Source organism: Apium graveolens, chromosome 11, assembly GCF_009905375.1.
Source record: "Apium graveolens cultivar Ventura chromosome 11, ASM990537v1, whole genome shotgun sequence".
In the NCBI taxonomy this organism is placed as follows: domain Eukaryota; kingdom Viridiplantae; phylum Streptophyta; class Magnoliopsida; order Apiales; family Apiaceae; genus Apium; species Apium graveolens.
In genome coordinates this window covers 100,649,219-100,658,677 of record NC_133657.1, presented here as the reverse complement: position 1 = coordinate 100,658,677, position 9,459 = coordinate 100,649,219, and the positions used below count along the sequence as shown (strand labels likewise).

At 35.4% G+C, this 9,459-nt stretch overlaps 1 non-coding gene across 1 annotated transcript; it reads left to right on the top strand.

Moving 5' to 3' along the window:
* The first annotated feature begins 342 nt into the window (after positions 1-342).
* Positions 343-449, top strand: LOC141698866 (small nucleolar RNA R71). Its single transcript, XR_012565365.1, has one exon. It is a non-coding gene; the product is annotated as a small nucleolar RNA R71 (small nucleolar RNA).
* The last annotated feature ends 9,010 nt before the right edge of the window (positions 450-9,459 follow it).

The following is a 9,459-nucleotide window of genomic DNA, read 5'->3' as shown; positions in this document are numbered from 1 at the left end:
ATAAGAGAACACTGATCCGTAGCATGAGAACCTGCACAAAGCTCACAAACCATAGCTATTTGATTAACTCCATACGTAGCCAAAGAATCAACCTTCATTGATAGCGCTTGGAGCTGGGCTGCAATAGCGGTGGCTGCATCAACTTCCAGAATACCTGCTACCTTGCCTGACGTCATCCTCTGAGTTGGGTTTTGATGCTCGTTTGCAGCCATTGTCTCTATAAGATTATACGCCTCAGTATAGCTTTTAGCCCATAAGGCGCCTCCAGCTACTGCATCGAGCATGGGCCGAGATTGGGCCCCCAAACCATTATAAAAACCAGTGATTACCATCCAATCCGGCATTCCATGATGTGGACATTTTCTCAACATTTCCTTGTAGCGTTCCCAAGCCTCGCACATAGATTCTGTAGGTTGCTGCGCAAACTGAGTAAGAGCACTCCTCATAGCAGCAGTCTTTGCCATTGGATAAAACTTCACCAGAAACTTTTGCGCAAGATCTTGCCACGTAGTGATGGACCCAGCTGGTTCAGAATGTAACCAGTCTTTAGCCTTAACCCTCAGTGAGAATGGGAAAAGCCTCAACTTGATAGCCTCATCAGTCACGCCATTATACTTAAAAGTGCTGCAGATCTCGACAAAATTCCTTATGTGCATGTTGGGGTCTTCAGTGGCCGCTCCTCCAAAAGAAACAGAATTCTGCACCATCTGAATAGTGCCCGGCTTGATTTCAAAGGTGTTAGCTTGAATAGCCGGATGAAGGATGCTTGACTGAATGTCATCAATTTTAGGCCGAGAAAAATCCATAAGAGCTGGATCAGCTTGAACAATGCGATCTCCCATGTTTACTGGTTCTTTCTGCTCAGTTCCTGAATCCGAATCCTCAAAATCTAACTTCTCCGGAGTATCAAGAACTTCGTCTTTCTCCTCAGCTGTATCTAAGGTCCTCTTGCGAGCACGAGAACGAGTTTGCATAAACACTTGCTAAAGTACCTGAAACACAACCGAAAAGAGTAATTAACTACTACGTCCTAATCACTGAGTCCTAATGACCAATGATGGTAAGTACATAAACTAAACAAATACGCCGAGTCCCCGGCAGCGGCGCCAAAAACTTGTTAGGGCGAAAACATGCACTAATATTCACGCAAGTATACGCGTTCGCAAGTAATATAGAATACTTTCTAGTTCGTTCCCTCAGAGACTCAGACTAAGTTATTGTCTAATTAAACTCACTCACCAATGTATGATTACTTCTCAATGTTAAGATAATAACACTTAAAATTGTTGATTAAATATTAACTATAATTAACTACTTAACTAACCACTTAACTAACACTTCAGTTTATCAATAATAAAACACTCATGAGATCACAACTTCATTATTACTTCCTTCTATAGCCATTGTTAATACCTTTAGCATGTGACAGTGATGACATTAATCGAATAACACGAAACTGATAAAAGCCAACTTTCATTGTACTAATACCATTCTACCAAGCATCCACAATTAAGATAGAAGTTTAATAGTCATCAATTATGTTGAGTTCCTATATGTCTATAGAAGTTGACAACACAACGATTAAGCACAAGTTATCCCTTTTGATTACATAGGGCAAATAAAACTGTTAGAATTACCCACTAATCATGCACAACTTACATGAACCTATGCTAGCATGGCAAGTTCTAAATCTCAAGATCCACCGTCGCTTCACAAGAGATTAACACCCTATCTTATATGTTCGCGACGCACATAAGACGAATACGCACAACCAATACTAGATATCATGCAATCATCACACACTACAGTATTAAACAATTAACTAAAGAATTCCATAATAAATCCGTTGCAACCCCATGATCACGATTAGCCCATAATAGAACTTATCGCCATCATGGGTCCATATGAAATCATGATAAACAACACAAGAAAATAATAACTAACTAATTATATTAAAACAGAGTACGTCACAAGAGTAAATAAGTCAAAGCAAGAAAACTAGCATCCAACGTTACAACGAAACAAGAATCACAAGAATATATGCTTCCTCTTCGCTGCAGTGTGCTAAATCGGTCTTCTTCCTTATCTCCTTCGCTTCTTGTGCAAAACGCAATCTAAAACACAATCTCCTTCTTATTCTCTATGAAAACGTCTCAAATCTACTTATATAATAGTCCCATAAAACTCAGATTACATAGAAGTTGGAAGCCAAACAGAAGTAGAAGTCTAAAATAATTCATCTTTTTCCCCGACCCTGCGCGGCCGCTCAGCATTTCTGCGTGGGCGCGCAAGGCTGCTGCGCGGCCGCTCAGCATTGCTGCGCGGGCGCGCAGGACCCTACTGGAAAAATTCCAGGTTTGCTCCGTTTCTTCACCGTAATCTGCCCGTTCTTTTCCTCTCGCAATGGTGAACACATGCCAAGGCTTATTCTTGATGATTCCTCCTCCGAAATGCAACTAATACCCTGAAATGCATAAACACTAGAAAAACGCATCAACTACACAAAATACTTGATTTCAAGACACCAATTTAAGCCATTTTAAGATGTTCTAAGTGGTATAAAATGCCACTTATCAGATATTGATTGTCCAGAAAATGTAGTTGTTAACATCTGGACAAGGGCATATACATAAGAAAGCCACTTCAATGGTGCATGTGCCACAACAACCTCTGTTTTCTATTCTAAATCCTGCAAAGCATATCACTTAATAAGCATTTGAATTTGCTCTACTCGTTGTACCCCACTTGTAGAACAAGGTGTGAGGACAGAAAAAACGATGCAGACTAGTAAGTCTTAATATTTTCTAGTACATATATAGAAAGATAGATCATGTACCATATTTTTTAGGGTTGTGAATCAGTTCCATCAGAGAATTGTACACATCCAGGTAATAACCAAGCACAACCCTAACTAGAATTCCAGTTAAGTAATAGCATGCTATATTCACATATGCTACACTGCTTTGCCAACCAGCCCCAAGAGCAACACCTATACACAAAGGGCTTGTGTTAATCATTCACACATCAGTGCTCAATAATATTGCAGGGTTCCCCATTTAAGCAAATGTTTCCCTACCCCTTCAGATATATCCTAAAGAATCATTCATTATTCTGAGAAATTGAAATTAACACAGTTTTGTAACCCAATTTTACCGGAAAGAACTGGTTGTATGCTATTCAGCAGTATGGAACAAGCCAATAGAGGTGACAAATCAGCAACGACAGCAGCAACCTCAATACTTTCGGTAAATATGTAAGCTAACCGTCCCCGGAAGAATAAGAAAAAAATAAATAGCAAAAATCCAATTGTAAACGATGTTAGCATTATCTGCATGATGGAAAACTTTACAGCTTTGGAGCTTCCTCTTCCTAGCTCATTTGAGACTCGCACACTAGACGTATTATGCAAAAACAAGTACATGTAATGTAAGTGATTAAAAATACAGTTGTCTTAGTAAAACTGATTCTCCCTTTGATAGGTTATGGCCCAATATATCATCATAAAAATTATACGAAGGATAATCGTAAAACAAAACACAGTTATGGATATTTCAGAAGAAATTTCAAGGTAATGTGTAATTTTATGAAGAAGGAAAAAGTTCTTGCGGACACCAGTTTATTCCAACAATGACATTACCTGGTTTGTTTGATCATATGTACAATTAGTAAATAAAACTGGAATAAGTTGAATAAGGGTGAATTAAACTTACTAGAGCATAACACCTGATGACAAAGAAAGCTTGATAATAGGCCAGAGATCCTTGAAGGCCATAATTGAAAATCCTTTCCATGTATCTGGGCACCATCCACCAAAAAGATAAACTAGTTGACCTATATTCGGAATCCAAAATGCTAAAATTGTAGAAATCATGGCACCGCCAAGTCCAAATTCATATTTCACTGTTAACAGCCATGAGAGAAAAACATGGATCGTCAGTGAAATTAAAGCCAAGTATGCGATTATCATATTCTTGCTCTGTGCTTGAAGGAACATTTGGCAGGTATAAGATACAACATAGGAAAATATCACAGGGATCAGCTACAGTGAAATGGGAACATCATCCAATTCCTGTTGGGTAAACTCCAGTTCTATAGATTAGAAACCATGATGCATCTGAAACCAAGAAAAAAGTATGATATCGAGAATTACACTTGCAACTGAAAAAATGCATACACATAGACTATGTTTATCGTATCACGAACCATTGCATCAAAGACGCCAGGACAGTTACAATCAAGATGCTTCCAGTAAAGGTCTGTAGTCCAGTTCTGAATATTGTAAAATAAAATTTATCAAACAAATAGAAATACAGTACGTGCATAAATTGATATCAAGTCCAAATGTGTCATGGAAGATCAGTAACATATGTAAAGTATTTTTTTTGCTAAGAATTATTAAGATTATCTTGTACCTGTGCTCCTGAGTTCCTCTAAATGCAATCACTATTGCATTCAGATCCTTCTCTACCCCAACAAATGCCTGCACACAAAAAAATGTAAGGTTCCAGTATTAACCTGTATTAAAGGTGTGAACTTGGTCACATGACCATCATATATGATTAAACATGGAATAACAAAAATGAAAATGTATGATTACAAAAAGGAGTTACTATAGTCAGAAATTATAAGGTTGAACTAAGTACTGAAAGACTATTCTCTTGAACATAGACCATTCAATTTATATAAAATATTTTGTTTTAGTTTCATATAGAAAGGTTTACCAATAGCACAACACTAAAAAATTACCTTTCAAAAATGAAGTCCCCTTCCTGCAGAAATGTCTGGAATTAATAGAATAAGTGAATCCCAAAACGAACTACCTTTTACAATAGAAATTAATAACAGTCTTCACTTTAGAGTCATCTCCCAAATTGTATTATACAAACATCAACCTCCCAAATTGATTTAAGCTATTCAAACAGGGGAATTGAACAATAATTTAATTTGACTTGAGAGATTTTCAACTTACCAAAAGTATAAGCCATAATTCCAAAACCCATCGCAGCTCCAACTGAACCAAATCGAAACTCCAAAAAGAAGCTGAAAATCCAAAACCCAAACTAAAAATAATTAGTTCAAGATTAAAGAGACATGAATTAGTTGAAAATTAAGTGACGAAATTAAGTCAATTGAAATAAAAACAAAAAACCCTAAATTGAGGAACTCTTAAAAACCCCTAAATTGAAGAACCATAGCCATAGCCTCCGACTAAAGCCCTAATTAGAGGAATAAAATTTACTGGAGAAGGGTCGAGAGATATGTAGAGGCTAAGATTGAGACTGAGAGTAAGCGATGTAAGATACTAAGATGGGGAGAAAGACAGAGAGAGATGTAGAGGCTGAGAGAGAGCGATGTAAGAGGGGGTGAGAGAGAGTGAATTCTACGAGAGAGAGAGAGAGAGAGAGTGAGAGAGAGTGGGGGGTTTAAACAGAGTGAAAATTGAGAGAGGGAAAATGTTAAAATGAGAGCGCCGAAGTTGAAAATTGGTTGTCCGCTCTTAGTTATGCCAATATATTTTTACTTTCAAAAGATGTATTGATTTAAAAAATATATTTTATAAGTACAAATCTTAACTATTTTATTAGAAACTTAATTAATTACTTTTATATTTTTTTTAATTTATAAATTCGTGTATCTATATTTTAATATTTTTCATTTTAAAAATTTATATATCGGTGCTCATACTAAAACAAGAGGGATTTATTTTATTGTTATTTTTATTAGTTTTAAATATTTCATTTTAAATTTTTTTACATTTTATTATTTTGAGAATTTTTAACATTAAATTTCGTAAATTTTATTTTGTATAAAATTCATATATCATCATGTATCATATTTATTCAATTTGTATATCACCTTAAATTTTTGTAAAATTAATATTGAAGCTCAAAAATATATTATATTAATATTTGATACTCAAAGCTAACAAATTTACATGTATGTTACAAGTTGTAACACTTTATAGCTAATGCAACACCACGTTTTTGTCTAAGATAACACAAAAAATATAATGTTATACTAGGCCATGAGTAGCATAGCTAAAGTAACATATTATGGTAACATTTCTCTGGAAGGGGTTGCAACAGGTCATTTATGGTGTAGTGAAAACTAGTAGCTACACTCATACAAACTAGTCATACAATATTATGCTGCCTCTATCTACAAAATATACAAGATACAACACTCCCCCGTCTGCTAGTATCAGAATCCTGGTGGCACATGGCTCAGCTCCTCCTGCAAAGCCTCTAACACTGCCTCTGTAAGTCTCATCGCCCTGCGATATCCTGCGATATGCTACCTCTGCACTAATATCCTGCTGCCTCAGATCAGTAAGCTGCTGAGAACTAACTCTGTGAATCTGGCGTAGCCTCTCTCTCAATATGTAGTTTGGTCGTAGTGCTCGGACTGGACCGTCCTCCTGGGTCTCAAACAATCCAAGGATCTCCCTGCACTGGTTCTGCCATCTAATCCTCTCATCTCTCTCTGCTTGGAAACGCTGATATATAACTGTATGATGCTCACGAAGATCCGTGTTGGAACCTCGAGAAGGTAATGGCTCATCTACTACTACCTCGTCCATGAACTCCGGCTTTTGATACTGATATACCCCGGGAACAGGGGCATAGATAGCTAGCAAGGCAGGAAATAAGACAGGCTACTCCATAGGTGCATATACTGGTGGATCTGCCTCAGGCTCCATCAGTGGAATCTCTGGAATCTCGACTGATGGCATAGAAATCTGGGGCTCTAAATCCTCCCACTGCGGAATATCAACCATGTCAGGAATATCGAACATCGGGAACTCTAGTGGTGGAAAATCTGGTATCTCTGGCTCAAAATATGGAAAATAATCATCAAAATATGGTACCTCTGGTGGAGGAGGTATCTCCGGTGCTGATCCAGGTAGCAATGGTGGAGGTGGTGGCAATGGAGGAAAGATCTGCTCTGACACTAGAGCCACTACTGGTGCAACCACTGAATCTGTCTCGGTCCGCTCCGTAGACGATGATAAAGAAGCCATCTAATATACATAACAATAATAACACAAAAACAATCAAATCACAATCCTAAAACTCATAACTTCTAATCACATAAACAGATAATCCTAACACTCTTACTTCTATCCTATCTGATCTTCCTATCTTATCTTAATCCCAATGTTCTTGTTTTCAAGGGTCAAAACCTAAGCTCTGATACCAACTTTAACACCCTCCAAATCCGGGGTATAGATTTGGGGCATTATTAATAACAACTACAAACTAAACCTGCACAAGCGGAATATAAATATGATAATTACCCCGAACTACTGCTACTCAAGATCTTTTAAGGTTAAGAGTTGAAAACAAGAACAACACACTAACTTTATTATAAACCAAAATAAAAACAATCTGTCTCAAGAACTCTCTTTGTTACAAAACTTTATTCTATCTACATTCTCACCTTACAGCGTTTATTCAAACCATACAAAACTTTTATTCAACCCAACATTACTACTTATCCTGTTACACCTGATCTGGTAACTCAAAGCTCTCTTCGAGGATAGGAAGGAACACTCTTGGTATAAGAGGGTCCCGCTGCTTGACTCGCTTCTTGACTACGCGGGTCCTGATGGGTTTCATTCTCTACCTTAACTATAAAACAATAGGAATAACAATAAAAAGGGATGAACCAAAATTGCTCAACAAGCCTGTAACAATATATATATATATATAGTATAAAGAGAGAAGAATAAGTGAACCAATAAGCTGCTGGTTTGAACAACCATCTGAATCTATATAGGATAATAATTTACCAACACTGGCGAGTGCCAAATGAACAAGACTGGAAACAAGAACCAACATATGCACTATAACCTGCTGATCAGTCAGGATACAGTGCGGATCTATACCCAACTGCATAGACCCAACCAATATAAGGAGTATTCAGGAAACTATGGCCTATTAATTAAAGGTCTGGGTAAAACCCAGCCCGCATCGTAACTATCCAATCCCAAGCTGAGCATCCGGAACAATCGGAATGCTTTTGATGTATCCCAACATCAGGATATATCCGAATATATGTAACAAGGATAAAAGTATAGGATTATGAATAAAGAATTCAATAAATTGGGAAAAATCAAGAATCGAAATGAAATAGAAATAAGATTCAATAATTGTATAACACTGTATATGAACAAGAATTATCAAAGATAACTGATATGGGAAAATGAGATATAATTCACTATTCTGAATTTAGAATTGGGGAAAAACTTGCCTTGCGCGTACTAAACCTGGTTCAACTCACCGCCTTCTGTCCCTAGCCTGATCGGCCTTGCTGACACTGAACCAATCATAGAAAGATAGTCATTTAGATAACTTACTATATACGTGTATCTCCAATTGATACTACACAACCCTATCAATCTACCCATGCGTTTCTATCTGACTCGCATATATACACATATAATTATATAGCACGTAAGGTTCACATAACCACGTAAAGCACATAGCACATAAAGCACATAATTGATTTTTGGACTTATCAATATTTTTGGAATCGATACTAGACTCATATCTGTATTAACTAGCCCTATCTGATTTTATTGCAAATTTTTCGGGATTTATTTGACTCGATTATACCCCTATTAGGGTCTATAAACCATTAACTAACACAAGACCACTCTCTTCTAGAAGAAATTATAACTTACAATTATTTTTACTTGATTCGATTCATTTTTTTGAGTATAGGGGTCTTCGTTTCGCTCAAATCGGACTAACGGTTTAATTATTATGAATTAAAAAAGATTTAATTAATTAATAATTAATTATAAATAATTAAATAATCCTTAATTACATTTTTAAATAATTAATAATTATTGTATTTTAAAATAAATAATCCCTAATTATTAGGATTAATTACAATTTATTACAATTATTTACAAATTATTATTACTTACTCGATTAGATCGATTATTTATAAATAAATAATCGATACAATTAACTGATACGCTATCTATCGAATAAATACTAATTACTCGAATCATAATCTGACCTGGGATCACCTACTCGTATAAATACGAGCTACTCGCAATTCTCGAATAACTATCGAATCGTTATTATTATTCCTATACCTATACGATTAATTAATCAATTAATTATCTATATTTAATTATTCGATACGAATAATTATTACGATATTCTTCGAATAAATTATCGCTCGAATAATACTTCTAATTATCGAATCACTACTCGTATAAATACAAGTTACTCGTAATATTAACTAATTATCGGATTATTCATCATATTATTTAATCCTTATTTATTAATTAATTACCTAATTATTAACTAATTACCTAATTATTAATTGATTAGATAACTAATAAATAATTATATAAATAATTAATTAAATAATTAATTAAATAATTAAATTCTAAATTCTAATTTAATAAAATAATTTAGAAATTAATTATAATATTTTTCA